Source organism: Anser cygnoides, chromosome 2 (genome assembly GCF_040182565.1).
Source record: "Anser cygnoides isolate HZ-2024a breed goose chromosome 2, Taihu_goose_T2T_genome, whole genome shotgun sequence".
Taxonomy (NCBI): domain Eukaryota; kingdom Metazoa; phylum Chordata; class Aves; order Anseriformes; family Anatidae; genus Anser; species Anser cygnoides.
The window spans coordinates 13,054,338-13,077,500 of record NC_089874.1 but is presented as its reverse complement, the minus strand read 5'-3'; the positions used below and the strand labels follow the sequence as shown (position 1 = coordinate 13,077,500).

Below are 23,163 nucleotides of genomic sequence, written 5' to 3'. Positions count from 1 at the left end.
AAAGAAAAGAAAAGAAAAGAAAAGAAAAGAAAAGAAAAGAAAAGAAAAGAAAAGAAAAGAAAAGAAAAGAAAAGAAAAGAAAAGAAAAGAAAAGAAAAGAAAAGAAAAGAAAAGAAAAGAAAAGAAAAGAAAAGAAAAAAAGGAGAAAAAAGAAAGGAAAGGAAAGGAAAGGAAAGGAAAGGAAAGGAAAGGAAAGGAAAGGAAAGGAAAGGAAAGGGAAAGGGAAAGGGAAAGGGAAAGGGAAAGGGAAAGGGAAAGGGAAAGGGAAAGGGAAAGGGAAAGGGAAAGGGAAAGGGAAAGGAAAGGGAAAGGGAAAGGGAAAGGGAAAGGGAAAGGGAAAGGGAAGGGAAAGGGAAAGGGAAAAGGGAAAGGAAAAGGGAAAGGGAAAGGGAAAGGAAAGGGAAAGGGAAAAGGGAAAGGGAAAGGGAAAGGGAAAGGGAAAGGGAAAGGAAAGGGAACAGGAAGGAAAGGATAGGAAAAGGAAAGGAAAGAAGAAAGGAAAGGAAAGGAAAAGGAAAAGAAAGGAAAGAAGGAAAGGAAAGGAAAAAGAAAAGAAAAAGTGTTTTTAACAGGAATGTGGGAATCATCATAGCTAATGCTAAAGATTTATTTATTTATTTATTAGGGAGCACTAAAGAACTTCATATTTTAATTTCTTATGGAAAACAAAAAACAATATTGACTTATTTCTCCCAATATTCTAAGGGTTCCAGTTCTTTTGCGAAAAATAAACAAATAAAAAAGTACCCAAAGGTTTTCTACCTTTATTTAGCATCTGAAGGAGCTTAAATTTTATTACAATCTAGTTTTTCTGTCTTAAAATAAATAAATAAATAAATAAATAAGCCAGTAAAAAATTGATGAAATGTTAGCTAAATTAGCTAAGTGTAGCACTCAGCAATTTCTTCAACTTAGGCAAGATTTTTCACAGGCATACAGGTAATAAGGTAGAATTTTCTGAAATTTCTTGAATACCTTGGAAAAGCTAGATAAAAATTGAAAGCTGCAGAACTCTTACTGCATGAAAATTATCCTTTTAAGTAATTAATTTCTTTAAAACTCCTAAGAACATAGAACAACATGGATGTGTCAAACATTTTAAAACATTGGCCTTTTTGAGAACTATTCCAACTGTTTAGAGGACAGTAATTATTAATTAATTACTTAATTTGTTTTTGTATAAGATGTAGACCATAAAAGTCATTAGTCATCTTACAATGTAACTTTAAGGAAATTCACTTTCTTGTGGAAGGTTTCTAAACTGTGCCCTTAGAACCTAGACTGCTGACCTGTCTTCAGCACTTTGGTATAACGTAGGATTCATTTGATGAAATTTACTATTCTGAACTATCAGTCCATGATCTTTGTAGCATGTGAAGATCTAGTCTCAATGAAGGCCAGGATACAATTCATCCCCTAACTAAATAACTGTCTAAAATAGGTCAGATGAATCACATTCCGAAAGCATTTAATTCTCTCCTTTAACTATTAAGAGAGATTTAGGTCACTGGCTGTGATGTTAACATCTGCATTGTGGAAGCTGAGAATTGTAGGTGAGAGAAAATCCAGACAATGTTTTCTGAATTAACTTACCACTATGTTCTTTTTCTTCTGGTTGGGGAAAAAAAAAAAAAAAAAAAGTGTTCACCCATTTGCCAGAGAACTGTTGCTCTTTGATTGCCACAAAACTCCTATCTGTCTGGCTTCCAGAGAATAAAGATTTCTTTTTTCCCCTTATTCTAGGTCAGTTCCGATTATTGATGTATTTTATGGATATGATGAACTCAATGTTTATGACTGTAGATTTGAGGAACTCAAACAGTTGAGTGATATGATAAAGATGATCAAGATTCAAGTCCAGTGAGATAATTGCTTCTCAGGGGCTCTTGACCTTGAGGGGGAAAATGTGTGCTGTAAAAGAACAAAAAGATTAAAACTTTAATATGAGTGGCCAGTGAAAAAAAAAAAAACTGCTTTTCAGGGCTTCTAAGCACTAAATTCTTTGATTTTATAATGGAAAAAAAATGCACAAAACATTTAAAAACATTTTTAAATGTTTTTAAAAATCAGTATAGTCTGTTTCCACAAACACTGAAGTTCCATATTCATATAGCTATTGGCTGACATGATTACAAAACACAGTAAATATTGTTTGCCTCCTTTAATTATGTAGTTCCCACATGAGTTCTTTTACATAAAATCTTAATTCTCCACTTCATCTGCTCTGATACTCCTCTCTAGACATCTCTTTTGAAAGATGTTTATCTTAATATTTTTCAGAGACAATTTTCAGTTTCTATACTGAATATTAGTTAGTTAATCTCTTTGAAGCATAGGAGAAATTCTTCTAGGAAATTGGAGTGAGTAGAGAATAATGGTTCTCCCAACAAGACAAAGAAACATAGCCTAAATACTAAATATAGGGATCAATAGGAAGGAAAGGAAAAAAAAAAAAAAAAAAAAAAAAAAGGACCCTGGAAGAAAAGAAATGCATGAACTAAAAGTTGTTGCCAATGTGGAAAATTAATACATTAAGAAGGACTTGCCTACAGGCAAGTAGGTGGATCTCACTGTTAAGATTTTTTCTATTATCAGTCTCATTACAATATAAAGGGTTATTTACCTGAGAATAGCTACTGGGCTGCATGATTTCTAACCTGCACTGGTAGTTTTCTCTATTAACTCTACTGATTGAGAGTATATGCCAAGAATTTTAATGGCACAAATATACTTATCAATATGTCACAAATATCACACTTTACTGTTACCCTGGATGCTCCATGATATTACTATACCTCCTGTGAAAACCCTCCTATCCTTCAATATATTTATAATATATATATCTGAAACATGATCTTTATACTATAAACACAGAAATGTGATTGTGATAACCAACCTATTTTGGATAACAAAAAAAGATATTTGAAATACTTCTCAAATATTTTGTGATTTTCTGTCTTCATCTTTCCTACCCTTGGTCCATTTCATTTTGATTCACTAAAATCCTTCTCCAACTCTTTAACCATATTTTTTGTTCCTGTCAGTTTTATTCTCTACCGCTCACTCGCTGAGGTCTTACTCATTTAATTTCTACGCAAAGTGAATTTTAGGGCATCTTACAAATCCCTTAAGGTGTTTTTTATCTGTAAAAATCTGACAGACCATTAATGACAGCAATACACAGCAGGCGCCACCAGAATTAAGGAAACATTTCAAAAATGTAAATTGCAAGTTATGATATTCTAAGACTTGAAAATGAAAATTAATTAGACATATTGTGTGTGTGTGGGGGGGGGGTATTTGTTTTTCTTGAAGCCATTTTCTTTTTTTTATGGAACTAGAGGCTGCTTTTTTGTCTCCTTCCTCCTCACTTTGTGCAGTGAGGTCAATAGATCTGATTTGTGATGTCCCTTCACAGGTAGCAATACTGGCTATGGTAGGTGGTCTGATCCAGATCATAAGCTCCAGTTTTAACATGCCTAAATGCAATTATTTTACTTCATCCAGAGTTTCCCTCACATTTCTTTGTCATAAGTACTTGGCTTTTTTTTTTTTTAACTTAAATTAGATTTCAACTGTTTTATATATATATTTAGATATATATATATATAAAAGCTGTAGAGCACATAGAGCACATAATTACTATAATGAAGATGCATTGCTACTCTTTGGGATATACATCAACAATTTTGTCCAATTTGTTTAGGCACTGAAATGATAGTGTACTCCTCAAGAGAAATAACTAGAGATAAGATGATCCTTGCATGTAAGATGAAAAGAAATAGGAGGGTAGCCAGCTATCTATACACACACAGTCAGGGGCTTGGTAGCCTTTAAATGGAGGACTTTCTCCTGGATCCACCTGATAGTATCATACCTCTACTGTGTACCTTATTAAAAATATTGCATTGAATTTTCTATATATTTTTTTTCACATCTTTCATTCAAGGGTGCAAAAAAATCATTGTTAATATTAAAATGTATTCTTCACATCATCCTCAGTGTGCAATTGACATTGGAGATAGTGGCCCAGAAATACACAATGGTCTTCGTCTGTCCCTCCCTTAGGATGCCATATTTTCAGTGCAAGGTACCACTCAAGCAGGAAGAATTTCTTTGGGTTTAGCAGAACTCAGAATGGCTCTTTGAGGGTCTTGCCCTTGCTGAGACTCCATTTCTGGGAGGAAACAGTTATTTGTGAGATTTATTAATTTATTTATTATGTTTCAGATTTTAGTTTTATTCAGTCTAAACATATTTTAATCTGTCTCTCTTCTCCTTCTGAAGTCCCATGGCAGAAGAACTAGAAAAGGAGGAAAGAAGACGGAGATGGAGATGGGAAAATGGTGAGGAAGTGAGATAAACACTGAGAGATGAGCTTAAGATAGCAATGTTTCCTTTCTAAATAATCATTACCTTGGCTACTTTCAGGACATATCAATGAGCCAGACACAAAATCTTTGTTGTTTTTGCCAAACTGGTTTTGAATAAAACAAGATTTCAGTGCAATTTATCAGTTTTCTCTCTTTAAAATTCACCTTGCATGTCTCTGCAAATGACTTCATTCTTCTATATAATGTTTTGGTTTGTCACTTGTTTCTAAAACTGCTCATTTGTTTGTTTGTTTCTTACAAATATCCATGGAGCAAGTATTCTTGTATCTGCTGGTTTCCTTGTTCTCTATATCAAAGAAGGCATAAATAGTCTGTTATTGAGAGAACAAAATAAAGACATTGCTTAAGGTGTTGGTATGTTCCAGCTTAATTTGTCTGAGCCTACAAGAGACAGTTGCTCATATTTTACTAGAAAGAATTTGGATGTCACCTTTTTGGTCAAAGGTTCTGATAAAAAAATAGGAGAAGAAGTCAAGTAATGGAACAGGTTGCTCAGAGAGGTTGTGAAGTCTCCATCCTTGAAGGCGCAGAGCAATGAGGTGCCAGATGACGCCAAAGAAGGCTGTACACAAAATAGACAGATATCCCACTAACTGAATAGTGAGACTAAAGAAGCAAAGAAGTTAAAGGAACAGAGAAGCACATTAGTAATACCCTTGCCAAGACCATAGTGGGTTTATGAGGCAAGGTTTTGGTACAGGCAAGCTGCAGGGGTGACCTCTGTGAAAAGAACCCAGCAGCTGCCCCATATTAGGTAACAGCCAGTTTCAGCCAGCTTCAAAGGGACCCAAAGGGACCTGCTGCTGGCCAGAGCCAAGCCAAGATAGTGATTTTCTTTGCGCCTCTGTGAGAGCAGATTTAAGAAAGGGGAAAAAAAAAAAAAAAAAAAAAACCTGCAACACAACAGCAGCTGGGACAGTGAGGAGTGAGGAAACAGCCCAGAAAACCCCAAGGTCAGTGCAGCAGGAGGGCAGGAGGTGCTCCAGGCACGCAGCACAAGTTTCCCTGCGGCCTGTGGAGAGGCCCCTGGTGGAGCAGGCTGTCCCCCTGCAGCCCATGGGTCCCACACGGAGCAGATCTCCACGCTGCAGCCCGTGGAGGAGCCCCCGGTGGAGCAGGTGGATGTGGCCTGGAGGAGGCTGCGGCCCATGGAGAGCCCCCGCAGGAGCAGGCCCCGGGCCGGAGCTGCAGCCCGTGGAGAGGAGCCCCCGCAGGAGCAGGGGGTCTGGGGGGAGCTGCCGCCCGTGGGGGACCCGTGCTGGAGCAGTTTGCTCCTGGGGGATGGACCCCGTGGTACGGAGCCATGTGGGAGCAGTTCTTGAAGAGCTGCTGCCTGTGGGCAGCCCCCCCAGACTCAGTTCGGGAAGGACGGCATCCCGTGGGAAGGACCCCATGTTGGGGCAGGGGCAGAGAGGGACTGTGAGGGAGTGGTGGAGGTGAAGCACTATGGACTGACTGCACCCTCCATTCCCCTGTTCCCCTGTGCTGCTCAGGACAAAGAAAGGAGAAGAGAGTGGTTGGGGGGAAGATGTTTTTAGTTTGTTTTCTTTGTTTCTCACTTCTCTAGCTTGTTAGTAATAGGCAATAAATGTCATTAATCTCCCTATACTTAGTCTGTTTTGCCCATGATGATAATTGTTGAGCGATCTCCCTGTCCTTATCTCAATCCTTGAGTTCTTTTCATTGTATTTTTCCCCATTTCCCTTTGATTAGGGGGAGTGAGAGATCAGTTGAGGTGGAGCTTGGCTGCCCATCTGAGTAAAACTACCTCAAGAGTCCTCCAATATTTCATCTGAAGAACAAAGGGTTAGGAGATACTGCATTTTGACACATGCTGTATATGTCAAAGTTGGGTTCATTGAGGACTCAGGCAATACAAGGAATTGTTCTCCTGCCTATCACTTCTGAGAAAGATTCACCTTCCAGAAATACCCAGTCATACCTGATTAGGCATGGGGGAAAGAATTTAACTTACTCTGGGAGTCTGAGGGAATTTCAGACAGTGATGCTGCACCAGGGATACTACTGTCCCCTTTCAAATTCAAGCCCAGATTCTTCAAGTATTTTTCTACATTCTAGTTATATTTACATGCATGAAAATATAATTGTTTTCCATTGCATGGAATGTTTTCTGTTTCAACTCTGGGTATAAATTCCAGCTCTGCTGGTGAAATCAAATCATATCTAGCTGGAATCCCCATCTTTCTGTGGTCAGCAAGCAGTGTCATTAGAGGGTAAGCCACTGGGAAGCTTAGGGTATTACCCTGCTGACACTGTAGACCTCTAACAGTAGTTTACATGCAGCACACAGTGGTCTGGCACCCACTCTTGCTTAACTGGAGTAAATCCAAAACAGCTTCTCAGAAAAAAAAAAAAAAAAAAAAAAAAGTTGCATAGAAAATGCAGGAGTCACACAAGCATTAGCTGTAAGAACAGGGTAGTCTTTCCTGATATTAAAAAATTTTCATGCAGCTCATTTTATGCATATATCTCAAAAGAGTATAAGGGAGATGAAAGCAATGCAGAGTGCTTGAGATGTATTTCTTGGCTTTACCAAACATGTCATTAAGTCATTTTTATGAGAAATGGGGAAACTGAGGCAGATATCAGTAAACACAGCAGGTCAATGACTTAACTAACAGACTGCAAACAATCAGAAATTAGTTTAACTATATATAGGCTATCTGCATCTAGGTACCATATAATCCATTTACTTATATATTGTGTCTTTTTTCTCTATTTTTTTAAAATAATTATAAAACAAAAGCTCATTATGTAGAGATTGTGGTTTTCTTTACAGTGAATACTGTTTATAAAAAAAAAGTTCTTTATATCAGTGGCTACATCCTTGCATTTAATTTTTCAGTATGGAGTTGTGATAAATGTCCTTTTTTCATGCCCCAGTAGTTATTATATCTAATGGTTATATCGTTTAACTGTAATATCCAAAGCTGAGCAAATAAGTCATAAATAGCCAATCATTTATTCAATTTATTATTCTTGTAGTATTAACGAATTGTCAATGACATTTTCATGGACATATTAACCTATTGGAAATTAGTTATCAAAGAAATGCTGCAATTATTTCTTGGTCTATAATCTGAGAATAAGTAAGGCTGAGGTATCCTTTGCAACAATTAGAGGAGTACTTTTTCTTACCCCCTTCCCCCTCCGCCCCCCCCCCCTTTTTTCTTTTTTTTGGCTAAGCAGTGTTTAAAGTTTTTATGCAAGAAAATGTATAGTTTCACATCAAAAAGAAAAGATCAAATATTTCATCCAAAAACAAGTTCCTTATCTTACAATTAGAAGATGTTTTTCAATTTGCAATGATATGTACATATATTTAATTTTGTGTACATTTTCTACAGAAAATTAAATTCTGACAAGCTATGATCAGTGTGGTAAACATTGACTATTCAGTTGTTGCTTGTGTACATTTGACAGGCCACATGAATACTCCCTTTACATCCTCAGATAACATCTACTTTCCAAAGGGAAAACTTATGTGTATACATTTCACATGGCTTTCTTAGGGAGATTTTTTTTTGTGATTACTCTAACATGTTAATGTTTCAAAATGCTCCAAGCAAGAAGAGTCCTTTAAAGTGGTAACAAAAGCACTACAATAAAATAACCTATTCATTGGGACAGGAGAGACAATATTATCCAACAAATTTTGTCTAGCTCTGGACTGGAAACTCCAACAAAAAGGAGAGGAGGCCACTTTCTTTTATTAAGTCCACATAACTGGCAGCACCACAGTTTATCTTCTGTCTTAGCTGGGACTTCTTAGTAAAACTGCATGTGCAGTAAATGGTATAGAATAATACAAAGAGATGAACTTTTGTCATGGAAACGTTTCTCTTCTTCCTGTAACTTCCCAGTGTTGGTAAATATACAAATTATCTTTCAGAACTAATAATTGGAACCCACAGAGTAAAAAAAGGAAGGAAAATGATCTTGTATTTGTATGAAGAAGTCTATGTACAGCACAACTGAATAACTGCGGTTGCCACGCTACAATGGTGTGTTGACTAAAATAAGGATATAAAGAAGTGACTCTGTTATCAATGAGCATTGATCCACCCTACAAACAGATATCATCTGCTAAGCCTAATAATCTCTTACAGCATTGTTCACTGAAGAAACGAAAACAGCAGCCACACTGCTGAGTCAATATTTACAACTCAGTGGGATTTAGGTGCACCAGCGGTACAAATGTGCCATGTGTAAGCAGTTTCGGGGCTCTGCTCTTGTGCCCCAGCCAGTCCTGAGCTGCAAGCAAGCAGCCATCCTGCACTGCAGGTGCCTGGTGCCCCACAGGGGATGACGGGGTTCCAAGTGTCATACGGAGCCACATGGTCTCAGGGACGGTTGTGAATGGGGGTAGCAGGAAATAGCTTTGTTTTAGGAAACAGAATAACTCATGTTCCTACTGTTCCATTTGCAAGGCAGAAATATTTCTCAGCTGATGTAATGAAGTACATTTGAATGAGTTGCCCTAGCAGTTTTTTTTAACTCTTTCCAAAGCCCTTATTAATTTGATAAAATGTGGTGGAAAGTCACCTTCAAAATTGCCTAATAGTGTTTCATCTTTTGGTTAAAACTGCAATTGCTAATACATCTTATGAATTTATGGCATAATATAAACTTCTTCAATAGAATTACTGTGTAAAATTTTCTCACTGTGCATATAAGCAACACAGCTTGTACAAGCAACTCAAAAGAATTCCACAGATTTGCTTGGGCGTGAAGATTGGCAGGGCCTGGCACAAACAGTGTCTTTTTGCTAAAAGGACTGAAATAACAGCAAGGTTTTGGGGGTTGTTTGGTGGTGGAGGTTTTATGGAAGAGGAAAGCCCAGATCCTCCCAGAAATGTGTCTATAAACCTTGTCTATAATATATTAAGAAGCTGCAACTTCAAAGTAAGGACAATCTTTTTTTTAAAGAGACTTTGAAAAACCAAAGACCTTTTGTAATGTCAAGATTAGTTGTTGAGAAAGCTAGATGTGTACAATGACCATGCTGATTGAAGCTTGGTGGTAGCACCAGAAATTCAGTTACGGTACACACTGAGTGTCACTGATTTTTGTGGAACTATACTGGTTTGCATAAAGCTGTTGCAACCTCACAGATGAGGAACTGGGATCTAATTAAGGCTGGCATTTTTCTATCGAGGTAAAGAGGGAAAGGGCAGAGTATGAGCCAAGCAACAGAAATGGGGTTGTGGGGAGCTGTGTGTGCTGTTGCAGCTAACCCTAGACTGGAGGTTGACAAGAATTGTTGCTTTGGGGATTTGTCATCTCATTCAAACTGATGTTTTTAGGAAGAGAATGGATTTCTGTGATGTAGAATCACTGCTTCAACTTCATGTCCAAACCTCATATGCATCAAACCTCTCTAGACCACAGGTAAAATCCTAAAGTACTAATAAACCACTTTTCCCATTTCCTCTCTCTCCACTAAAATCCTGGCAAATCTTCTCAATGCTCTTTTGAAGCAGAAATATCAAATGTCCGCAAATATTTTTACTTACTGCTTGTGTTGCCCTGGACTGCAGAGAGAGTGGAGTTGGTGGGCAGTGCTATTTACTAGCACTGGCACTCCGCCTGTGAGAAAAGGAGTAGCAGCAGCTTTTGCTCATGTGACTTTTGCATTAATTCAGCATGACCAAAGTTTGCCCTTAGAGTAAATGTGAGGTTCCTTCTGGTAGCCACTGAGTGTCAGGACTGCAGTCTTGACTGCTGGCCCAATAGTCTCAGAAGATCCAGGTTTAAAATAAGAAATACTGATCGATTTACTTTATTTTATTTTATTTTATTTTATTTTATTTTATTTTATTTTATTTTATTTTATTTTATTTATTTATTTAATTTATTCATTGAGTTTGATTCATTTTGATAGTGCCTAAATAGTGTTTTCTCCTTAAACACAGTCTGAGACACTTTCTGGGGTTAGTAAAGATGCCAACTTCAGATATCAACGTGTAGCAGAACAATGAAGTTAAATAAATGTGGTTTTTGGTATTTAGGCCTTTTAGAAATTGAAAGTGAACGCAATTCCTTTTTACATAAGGCCATTCTCATTTCTTTTCTTCACTGAGCTCTGAGTATCCACTAGCACCTTGGAAAGCAGTTTTTAAAATGCTTGAGGAACTGTCAACTAACATTGAAAATTAAATTTTCTGTTTCTTGGCCAATGGCATAATTGGTGCCTTTTTTTTTTCTGGAAAAAAAAAAAATATATATATATATAATTTCCCATAGTACAAAGTATATTTTATTAAAACCTTGTCTCAGGGAGACCATCACCCTATTTGTCAGTGCCCATGCTCTCTCCATACCAAACAAAGTACATAATTTTATGAGGGATAAAAAAGTAGGGAAAATATCAAATCTGCGATCAAGTAAAAGCTCTCCAGAAAATTCAGAGATTTTAAAGGCAATAAAATAATAAAATGAAGTGTGGATTATTTTTGAAAACATACTGGGGGAAAAAAAAAAAAAAGGATTAATTGTTCTAAAAAAAAATGAAAAAAAATAAATGACATTTGATAACATCCACTCATGGCTATTCAGTATGTGGAGCAAGACAGTGTGCAATAAAACTCCTGACACATACAGAGATTGAACATAGGACCTTAGCACCAAATTTTTGCTCTGTGGGTCCATTCCTTCTGGACTACACTACTTACCAATACAGAAACATTTTAGTGTCATTTGAACATCCAGTTTTTGAAATCTGACAGCTCAGCATTTGGAACCAGAGCATACTAGATGGGGATAACGGGAAGATTTACTTAAAAAAAAAAAAACTCACTGAATCCAAGCAGAAACACTTGTGCAGACATCCAATGAAGAAAGATATATGTGAGTGTGTTGCCCTTAAAACTTCATAAAGGTTACTTATATGCATGTGCTATTATTTAAGGCCAAAGGAGATCTCCTTTCTAGTAATTATCGTAAGGCTATTCAAAAGCAATTTTAGTAATGCTGGCTGGAGAGTTTCTCTGAGCTGGAACTTATGAGTCTTTACATAATAATAGGTTAACATATAAGTTAAATTGTAATTTGTAAGGTTAATTTGTAAGTGAAGAAGATCTCTCTGCTGCTCAAGTTTCTGCCTCATTTGTGTGTAAAGATCTCTGTTTGCCTGCTGATCTATTAAGGCAACAGCTACTTTCCAGCCAACTGTTCCAGGAACAGTACCTCTAGCTGTAGTATTTTTAAGGATAGATTATATGAACAATATATCAGGCTGTCCATTGAGCTACCTGTCACACTGACCCACATCAAGAGAAGCTTTTAGGTGGACCCTGGGATATTGCCTGGTGCCACTGAACCCTTGCTCTGTTCCCCAAATGCCAGAAAACTGGAACAGCCTCTCTGATACTGAAGCAAAACCTTCTCTGCCAGGTGACCCACACCTAGGAAAAAAAAAGCAGCCTTTGATTTCAGAGGTGATAACCAGATATATGCATATACTAACTGAATAAAAGTCATACCCTCCACTGATATCCATTATTAGTGCAGCAGACTGTGATCTGGAAATGAAGTTAAATAGCTTGGAGTGTTCCCAAGTAGGCATGGGTCTAGTTATACAAGAGATAGCTTTGTGTTCAGTCTGAGTGAGCAATATTATTATGGCTTTCTAGTTGTTTTTTCCTCATGAATATGTATAGATGTGTGTGCATGTGTGTTTTTTAATTGAAGCATAAAGCTGAAGAGAGGATGCATTAACATACTAGAGTTAATATACTGTGTCCAGTGAGATATATTACTTAAGTTAATGATTATGGTCATACTAAAAGAAGAAAAAAAATAATTTAAAAAAAAAAAAAAAGTTACATATCCTCCGGAAGAAAGAAAAGAGCACTGATTGTCATCAGGTGCTCTTAAGGGCACATCCAGTGTTAAATAATGAGAGGTTGACTGTAGACTTTCTGCTTGCTGTCCTTCAAGTCCAGAAAATGGACCACCCCAAGCGCACGTACACAAATAAGGCACTACCAAGGGCACAGCATGATGGGGGAAGCTCTCACACATTTTCTGGAAAACACCATGACTGGGTGGCTCTCTGGAGAGCCTGCATGGAGCATGGGGAAGAGATGGCAGGAATTACAAGTTCGCATGTTATTGCAAGGCTACAATCCCACTGGGGTCATGAAGGTGTGGTGGGATAGCTCACGACTGAGAGCTGCCATGGATGGGTACAGGCTCTTTATGAAGGACAGGCTGGGAACATGGGAGCTGCCTGTTACGTAAGGGAGCAGTGGGGACACAAAGTGCTCTGTCTGGGATCGGAGGAGCCAGCAAACAACTTATGATCCAGAATTAGCAAACATACCAACATGGGTGTCATTGAAGCGGCTGTCTGCTACAGACCACCCGATCAAGAAGATGAGACCTTCCTCAGAAAGTGGCACAAAGTTCAACTGGAGGTCAGGTACCAGTAGTATACCCAAGTGTAAATCGTGGGGTCAATACTGTTTACCTTCAGTACTGATCAGGACAGTTGATGGGGTAGGGTATATCCTCAGTAAACATATAGATGATACTCAGCTAAAAGTGCATGATATATCAGATGGTTTTGATGCCATTTAGATGGACCTGGACAGGCTGGGGAAATGGGGAACCTCAGGAAGTTCAACAAAGGGAAATGCAGAAGTCCCAAGCTAGGAGAGATGCAAAGACGTACTAAAAACAAAAATGTATGTGTGTGTGTGTGTGTGTTGTGGTTTTAACGCGGCCGGCAGCTAAACACCACACAGCCGTTCGCTCACCCTCCCCCCTCCCTCTCTGGGATGAGGGAGAGAAATGAGAAAACTGAGACCTGTGGGTTGAGATAGAGACAGTTAATTAGGACAGAAAATATAATAATAATAATAATAATATGTACAAAACAAGTGATGAACAGTACAATTGCTCACCACCCACTGACCGATGCCCAGCCTATCCCCGAGCAGCCGGCCCCCCACCCCGGCCAGCCACCCCTATATATTGTTTAGCATGGCGTCAGATGGTATGGAATACCCCTTTGACCAGTTTGGGTCAGCTGTCCTGGGTCTGTCCCCTCCCAGCTCCTGCTGCACCCCCAGCCTGCTCGCTGGCAGGACAGAGCGAGAAGCCGAAAAGTCCTTGGCCTGGTGTAAGCACTGCTCTGCAACAATTAAAACATCAGCGTGTTATCAGCGCTCTTCTCATCCTAATCCAAAACATAGCACCCTACCAGCTACTAGGAGGAAAATTAACTCTGTCCTAGCTAAAACCAGGACAGTGTGTGTGTGTGCTTGCACGTGCATGTGTGTGACTTGCGCTCCCCTTTTAAATTCTAATAGCCTTTTCTTGAGGAGGAAAAATATGAGAGACAGAAGTATTTTTAACATCAAGACAACATAGAAAAGCTTAACGTTTTTAATTTAGAAATTTTATTTAAAATAAGTTTCTTTAAAAGTTCTGCTATCATGAAATATTTTAAAGTATTTTTAATGAAGACATTTCAGCAGTCTCTATTACAGGGAACACTCCATCCTTTTTGAAATGATACACAAAACAAAAGAAGCTATTAGATGACCTTAAAAAGTATTTTGTATTTTGTTCCAAGTCAGATTTTGAGGGCTTCGAGTTTTGTCTTGTTTATGTAAAGCTAAAAGAGATCATTTACTGTTGGTCAAAATAAATTCTTAATTATTCTGTGAAAAACACATATCTTATTCCACCTAAAACATTCAAACATCAATAATTTAAAAATTATTTAGACTTTATGAGGGTTTTTTTGAAAATTAATTTCCTGAATCTAAAATGAAAAGCTTAAAGACACTCAGAAGGTAGATAAAAACTTGTTTGAAGGCATTTAAAAAAAGCAGTAGTGTCAAACAGCAAACTCAGAGCTAGGAAGGAAGGGGTACATCATTTTACACAGCATAGCTCATGAGCCCTCAGAGAAGGAACTGGACAGTAGCCAAAGAGCAAGTAAACAGTAAATTACTCACAACTTAGCAAAACCTTGAGCGTTTTGAAAACATTTTTCGTAGTTATGGCTTATGGCTATTTTTGGATTCTCATAATTCCTTAGGATACACAAGGATCTACAGGAATGAGTTTCTATTACATGTTGCCACATTTTTTACACAGTAATTGTGTGTTATGATTCTATAATTTATCTGGATCGGGGATCGAATTGACCAGGTTGTGGAGGAAAATGACAGGAGAGAAACTTTTGTGATCCTGAGTATCCTCTAAATGCATCCCCCTGCTCTGTTTGTCTCTTTAAAACATCTCTCTGCAAACATTGGCAATGTTTTTATGGCTGTGGTTTGAGCCTGGTTTTAATCTCATGCTTATTTTTTTCATAGCAGAATCATCTGTCTGTACCAGATCACAGAGAGGGAAAAAACAAGCAAACGCATTTATAGTTATTGGATTGAATAGTGCACATCTCTGTAGCAGAGATTAACTCTTATCTGTTAATAAGCAAATTAAACATGTTCTAGAAGTCTAAAGGAAAGAGCTTTATCACAAAATGACCAAGTAACCACCACATCCCTTTCTGGGGGACCTCTGCACTGGAGTAATCCCAGAGCTCATAAAATCATAGACTTATAGAACGGTTTGGATTGGAAGGGACCATTAAAGGTCATCTAGTAGAACCCCCAAGCTCCGTTTGACCTTGCTATTACCATGCTCTGTTTTAAATTACCATGTATTTAAAAATTATATTTTCTGTAGAAATATACACATGCACACTGTTTACTATCAAAACTTACATTTCCATGGATTTTTGGTGTCAAAACTTTCCATCGTCCTGGAATTCCTTAATATCACAACAATATTAAATAGTTTAAAAGAAAATTTTGAAACCAGAATATGGTGAAAATTAGTTAAAATGATTTAGCAAAGTAACTGTCCATAAGCTTTCTGTTTGTTTGTAAATATAGATATTTGAGTTCAGTGACTGTCAGGGCTTATAGAGTTAACTGAGACCATTCTTGTTTTCCTAATTTAACATGACTGATTAGTCACCATTAATTGTTCTGTGTTAGTAATCTTTGTTTCATTGATTGGGTGACTCAGTGTTATCCAATCATATAATGACATCTTCAGAAAAAGGCTAGAAGGCTGCAATACTAATTAATATGAAATATTATCCAATGTGCAGTACTACAGGCTAGTACTTCACTGAAATATAATTGCATGTCCGCAGCTATTGGATAGGACATAAAAGATGATTATTTTTACTTTTAACTTACGCAGCAGCTCATACATTTCTGTAGAAACTCTTATCATTTTGTTGTTGTTGTTGGCATAGTGGCTTCTTCTTTATATGAAATAAAGCTTAAATTTTAGTGTTAAAGAACCCTGGGATCTTAAACTCCTTGAGTTTTGGTGTTAGCATAGAGCATAGAGAAGCAGCAGCTATGCCACTAATTAAAGGCATATTGATTTGTTTGGCCTAATCTAATCATAGTCTTTATAATAAATCATAAGGTGTTTTGCAATTAGCAAATCCATACTAAATACCAAAAGGACTGCTATCTTTGTAACCTTATTAACTATGGCTTAATGCAAAAGTATTGTTCATACAGATGTATTTTATGACTTTTCATTCGTGCCTCATTCAGTATTTTAGTGGGATATATTACTCTGCTAAAAGTCACTTAGAATGTGTATACCTTATATAACAATAATGTTTTTATTCCCTCGGGAGTTTTCAAAATCGTATTTCTATTTACATGTTTTCCTCAATTGCCCACTGCCACAAGCATTGCTTAAAATCATAGCAACTAGAACTAACATCTAATTAGACATCTATCGTAAACTCAAATTTATAGTCCACACAAACGTATGGAATGCTTGTGTTTGAATGTGGGAGACACTTAAAAAAAAAAAAATCTTGTATATATACCTCCCTCTATATACTTGTCACCTTCTAAAAATCAGAGGATAAAAGTAGTGTCATTGCTGGGTTTGGACAGTGTGAAGCTATGTCATTGCTACTGGTATCTAATAGGTAAACTGGTGTCACTGAAACAAAAAATTGTTTGTTCTCTACCAGTGATACCTTTACCTTTCCTAAATGACTGTTTACATTGGATAATTGTATAGGGAGAGTAATGGTCAATAAAGGTTTTTCAGATGCATCTATCAGAAACTTCTGTGATATAAGAACAGAACAAGAAGTTGTAATACTAGAAGTTCAATGAGTTCAGTATTTCTCCGTTGCTGCTTCTTAACTCCCATTTTGAATATGGGTTGTAATACCTGCCTACATTGGAAACAATAGCAAAAACCACTGATTTCCCCCAAATAATATTCAGCCATAGAATAGAAACACATTTAGCCCATATCCTGTTTGATACTAGGGAGGAGCACAATACTGGAAGCATACAGACTGTTTTTATTGGTCTTCAGCACTCTTGAACAAGGTATGCATTTTGATCATATAGGCTCCTCTTTGTTTCCCTAAAGGGAGCTTTCAGAAGGAAGTGTATCTAATATGCTTCTTCCAGTGACGGGGTAAACTATTTTTTGGTCTTGTTTTAAGGAAATAGCTTCTTACAGTGGAGTTGTTTAATGTCTCTTGAGTGCATCAAATAGGGATTTCTATCTTCATGGAAAACATCTATGTGCACTAAACTGTGCATAGTTCAGAAGAGAGAAGGTAATGACTTAATAAGAGCTGTTAATTCAAATAAGGGGATTAAAAGCCAATTTAGGAGCAATTCATTAAATCAGGATTTATGTTATAGAGTAAAAATTAATTGTGGTATTGAAAAAGAATACCTGAAATTAACATTAGGAAAGAGACCATATCCTAATTTGAATTAGTGGTTCTTAAAAAATATAGAAGAAAGATTAAATGGTTCCAGTTAAGCTTTCAGATTCACTAGTTTAATATACCTGTAGGCAAAACTTGTTGCTGAGGTAGCCTAATTCTCATTTTCACTTTGTTACTGCAGCAGTATAAAAATGGTCTGATCATGGGTGCAAAATCAATTTGCTGGAGCAATATGTAAATTAGAGACAGGATGAAAATCTCTGTAATATTATTGTATTGAGATTCTGATACGCTCTACATCAGCAAGTAAAGACAAAATTAAAACTGGAACAGTGTTAATACACTCAGTAACACTATGAGTTCATTCCATTGTGCCTTAGTGCTATAACTTAGATGTGTAAAGAGTAGTCTGAGTCCCTTGACAGTAGATAATATCACCATTAATACATATGGTAAAGCTGAAATTGTGCTCACTCTTTACCTCTGAATATTTTGCTCTGGTAGATTAAGTCTTACCCTTAGCACTCTTGTAATACAGTTTTTTTGTTGATTTAGTTACAAACTCAGGGGTATACTCTCCCTTCGAAAGGAGCACATAACTTCCATTAATGGTAGTGGCAGCCATGTGTGCACATCAAGAGGGGAATGTTCCCTTCTAGAAATTATATAGGAAGTCCCTAAGGGAATATATTTTCTACAACTGCAGCATTACCCTATCAGAGTCTAAAAAGTTAGTGTGTACAGTAATTAAGAAAGCACAACAGGCAAATTCAAATTTCAAGAGTCTGGGTTTTATTGTTACAGATGTTCTTCAGAGGAAAGTCTGCTCAGCAGTTCCTTGAGTCATAAATGTTTAATTTTTAATCTATTTTTTATCGGTTTTGTGTAATGCAAGCTTCTTGTACGCCAAAAGAATTTTACAAGTGTTTTTTATTTCTTGAAATTTTAAAGCCATAGTGGTTGTTTAAGATTTCTCTTTTTAAAAATAGTTTGCCCAATAAAAGAGCAGTGTTATTTTTAACTCTAAACATAGATTTATTTGCTTTTGACTATTCTCTGAATTTGGCAGCAAACAAGTATCACGGTTCATTTGTTGTTGCTGTCGTGTTGTTGTGTTTTGTGTTTTTTTTTTCTTGTTGTTGTTTGTTTTCAAGTGAATTCTGGGACTTGACTGCCTTAAAAAACACCTATGTGACCTTAAAAACCTGTCCCATTTGGAAACGACCCTAGGCTACTAAGTCTCATTGTGAAACTGGGCTGCAGATGCCTTGAAAATGTCTTTGGGCTGTCAAAAGAAGATGAGGATACACAGCACCCTGAAGGATCAGATCTGGTGAAGGATCAGATCAGGCACCTCATGTATACACTCCTCATTTATGTTGCTATTTACAGATGGTAGACTATTTGCACAGATTGAATTTTCTCCTGTGAAAACCATACAAGTTACTCTGCCAGTGTATTGTTGGATTCACTTTGGGTTACGTCATTTATTTGCATTGAAACTGTCTATTTAGTAGGCTCAGGAACTCAAAACAATAGCTGTTTCAGGAGATATTTATCTTTTGTGAGTCAAACAGCTGTCTTGTCTTCTCATACTTGCATGGCCATGTGATGTAGGTTGTTAGCTAACAGGAGCTGATAAAAGGTAAGCTGTTTTTGAAAGACTGGAAATATAATAGCATAATGATTGGGGGGAAAAACTCCTGGTGATTTAAACTTATTTACATTTTATCTTCTGCCATCTGCTGTAAACCAGAAATAAACTCATCCACACAGTGATGTGTGTTCCAGTCACTCAGCCTACCAGACAGGAAATTACTGTTTTTGACTTTACAGAGTTAAATATTCCTCTGGCCACCGCCTGACCCAGTATAGCTCTCTTTATGCTAAGTTTAAAAAATATATATATCTTCCTTTTAATCTATAGAGAAAGGTCATCTATTATATTTTGTACAATACAATTAGCCTCTAGTCAACAGTGCAATACAAATAATAACCTACAATTAACTAATTATTCTTTGTTGGTTTAGATGGAATGTTTTCTTGGGGCAGGGACACGTATTTACTTATTTCTCAAAGGTCCTATAGAAAATAATAATAAAGGTAGAGTCCTGAGGAAGCAGTTTAGTATTTCAGAAACGCATGAGTACCTAGTTCACTTTGCTTTCCATGAGATTTAGATAACTGACTAATTCTGGATCCAAAATGGATGGGCTGGATCCAAATTCCATGGGTCGTTCTGTGCCCAAATACCTTTACACATCTGTGTCTATATCCCACTGGCTTTTAGCTCAACATCAGGGCATACAGTTAATACAAAAACCTATTTTTTAGATTTATTCTTTTGCAGTGAAGGTGGAGGATAATCAGGCTGGTGCAGAGTGCGCCTGAGATGAGAGGACCTGGGTGCAGGGGGTTGTGATGCAGAGTCAGTGGCAGCACCATGTACAACCTGGGACTCTCCATGCCTGGACAGGATGCAGCCATGCTCCACACCACCTGGTGCAACAGCTCTTACAACATCAGGACATGGATTGAGCATAATTGCCCTAGACTTGTTCACAGGCAAGAGTGCCTTAAAGAAAATACTGAGGCTTATCTGTGGGATAATTGTGTGTGAGTGCTCAGGGCTAAAAAACAGCATTCTTGGCTATGCAGTAGGGAGCGTGGCCAGCTGCTAGGGGCCATCCTCTCTCGCCTCGTCATACCTGCTGATGTATACCTGGGAATTTTCCCGACAGAGGCTGAGCAGATTCTCCACAAGACCAGCGTGGACAGGGAAGAGAGGGTTCCCATAGAGAGCACACGTGTTGGGGCAGGAACGGGAAGGAGGACTGGGAGACCCTGCCTGGTGGCACCTCTTGTGCTATGAGATGAGGTGCTGGTGTTCACAGCTTGTCCCTCCAGACCACACTGTGATTGCCATGTTGTGATGGGGAGCATGCCGTTGAACACAGAGAGAGCAAAAGTGCACCCCTCTCCTGTGTGAAATGTATTCCAGCTTCAGTGCTGCACCTAGTGCTTTCAATCAAATATATTATTGGAAACTGAGCTGTAATAACATTTTAATATTCTCCAGTTATTAAAGTTAAACAGAGAGGAATAATCCTCCTTGGTAATCCAAAGCATTCAAAAATGAGAACCCCGGTATCAGAGGATTGGCATAAAAATTAAACTATTTATACATGATAAGTTTTCGACTTCTTTGCATTCTGATTCTTACTTGCTTTTTCACCACTTCCAGATTTCACCAACTGCCATTAATGCCAAAAACTCCTATAAAAAGGAGAAAAAAAAAAAAAAAAAAGGTTAATGAGTTAAAAGCCAAAATACCTTGAGATTTTTTGGTGAAAACACAAGGGATAGCAGAAGTGTCAAACATAGTTCCCTTGGAAAAGGGTAACCTCTCCACGTGGCTGCATAAGCTCATGCAGCTAGGGTCAGGGACATCACTCACTCACAAAGCCAGCCCATTTGCTGATGAAGGCTTCTTTGTCTTGCTGGTGTGCCTGATTTTAGAAATGTTGACAGAATAGGAATGTTTTGTTTCATTTTTTCCCCTTCATGGGAAATGATTTCTGTGGGTTTTTGTTTTGTTGTTGTTGTTTAAATAAAAGCCCAAATATTTGATATTCAGAATTGTCTGAAAACTGAATCTTCTCCCCTTTAAAGAGACCCATGAGCCTTTGTGAAACATGAAATTAAGATAAGTAATGATCCATTTTGTTCCATAACCTGAGTTTGTAATTTATAATCACTCCTATTCCAAATCCTTCAGTGTTTTATTACTTTTTGAAGGGAAAGGAAAAATGCAAGAAACATGTAATGCAGATATACTACAAGGCAGAATCTGTCACTGCAGGGAATACAAGAAGCATAAAGCACAAACTGAAACCTCTGAGGACACCCTTTTTCCTCTCTAAATCTTGGATTCTTAACTGCCTCTAAAGTAAAAATGAAAGCACTTGGGGTTGTGGTTATGGAACGTTTCCCACTAAATTTCAGACATTTTTCCCTAAAAGAGTAAAAACTCCTCCCCTCACACACATACACATACACACAGATACAGTGGTGAATTTATAGTTAATCTGCTTGCTCTTTGGTGTTCTTGAAGGATCTGTTTCCATCCATCCTGCTTCTATCCCCACATTTTTTATGTAAATGTTATTCCAAATTCTCCTTTCTGTTCAATTCTGCTTGTATTCTACATCACACTTAAGCTCCTCACCTTATAATTACCCCCCATAGTTTAATTCCTGCCCATCTCTTTATTTCAGTTCAACAGCCAAGCAAATGTCCATCCAGTTGTGTCGATGCTTACTACATACACAGTCTGTGCTTTCACCCCAAGTTTTGCAGTTCCTCATTGGATGGCAGAATTTGTCCTAAAATATATTAAAACATATTTAAATCACTAAACCTTTAGTAACAAATTTTATAATTAACTGTGAAGAATTTTTCCCTATATTTTTCCCTAGACAAAAGCTCCAACACAGATAATAGATCTCCTAGTAACACCTGAATATCTTTTATACCATTGAATGTACACAGCTGGACTCAGTGCACTCCTTTGACTGATGGTGGTGGAAATATTGACTCTGGTAGTGAAAGATGAAAATACAATATACAATAACACAATACATCCTCTCCTTTTAGAAGTGATTTTCAAGGCTAGATATTTAGTAACTGCTATAAGAGCTGTTCATAGATCAATTTTTTTTTTGTTCCGTGTCCTTCAGAAAATGACCTTGCTGCTAAGAATGAATAAGGCAGCACATATGTTCCTTTAGACATGCTGAAATAAAAGGAATATCCTCACACATAATGCTCTTTCTTCATGCATATTTCTATATAGCACTATAGCTCACGTCTGTAAATCACAAGTTTATTACCCATCTGGATCACATCCTGCACCCACTGAAAATAAGAACAAGTTTTCACTTCAACAGAATTTTCATCTGATGACCTTAGGTCCAGGTCGTAAATGGTAATTGAGTGCATAAAAATGAATACTGTGAGTTAGACACCTAGACCCCACAAATCCCACTTGCCTGGAAAATTTCTCAGTGTCTTCTGTAGGCATATGTATCGGCTCATGGCTCTTTTCCAGACCAGCAAAAATGTTAGAGGAAAAAAACATCTTTTGTGTGGATGAGCTTGCATTTCTTTAAAATAAATAAATAAATGATTAATTATGACAGCTTATATGACCTATTTCCTGACTGAACAGCATTTCCTGTATAAAACAGTATTTTCTGGTGAATCTTCACTAAGACTTAAGAATAAAAAAAAAAAAAAAAAACTTTTTGGTATTTATCTGTATTGGGCCCTGATGTCACATCATATTTACACATCAGTCTTTTGAGTAGGGTTTCCAGATTCATGTGGATGTTTTCAGAAGTAGCTTTCTCACCAGTGTTGTGTATTGCTTGCTTCAAAGTTTTTGTTTTTTTTTTGTTTTTGTACATATCCATGCCATAAAGCTGTATCACCAGAATATTTGAAATATTTCAGTTGTGACAGGGAATTAACTGAAACCCTCCATGCCTCAAATTCTCCATAGTGGCCTGCTTATCTTCTGTGCCAGCTGTCCCTGAGGAGGGCAGAACCTTCTTTCTTTTCCTGGCCTTCCAGGTCTTCCAAACTGGGAGCAAAAGCTCTACCACTGGTTGGTATCCCTATCTCTGCTGGACAAGAGGTTCACTTCACCAGTCATAAACTGGTTGAAATACTTTTCTTGGCTCAGCCTGCACTATTTGGAAAGAGTGCAGGTGTCTGGAAACACCTCCACAGGGCAGCTCCTATCCCATAGTAGCATGAATTGCTGAAGTGAAATGCCTGAAATTCTGATAAGCTTTATTCAGGCTGATCTTTGTATTCATCATGTTAAAATTTGTGTCATGTTCAGTCACTCATTACTTCAGTCACCTCTGTCTTGTACTGCTGTGTTTCTTAATGGACTAAGATTTAGAAACAGGATGATTGTGGATA

The 23,163-nt window shown here is 37.5% G+C and overlaps 1 long non-coding RNA gene across 2 annotated transcripts in view; it reads right to left on the bottom strand.

The window, feature by feature from the left end:
• Positions 1-16,311: 16,311 nt before the first annotated feature.
• LOC125179956 (uncharacterized) overlaps positions 16,312-23,163 on the bottom strand; it is a 69,777-nt gene continuing 62,925 nt past the window's right edge. For both annotated transcript variants that reach the window (XR_010829066.1, XR_010829067.1), the window contains 3 exons: positions 22,224-22,337; positions 21,401-21,557; positions 16,312-20,448 (listed from right to left, as the gene is read on the bottom strand). This is a non-coding gene — a long non-coding RNA (uncharacterized lncRNA). The remainder of the gene's footprint in view (positions 20,449-21,400; positions 21,558-22,223; positions 22,338-23,163) is intronic.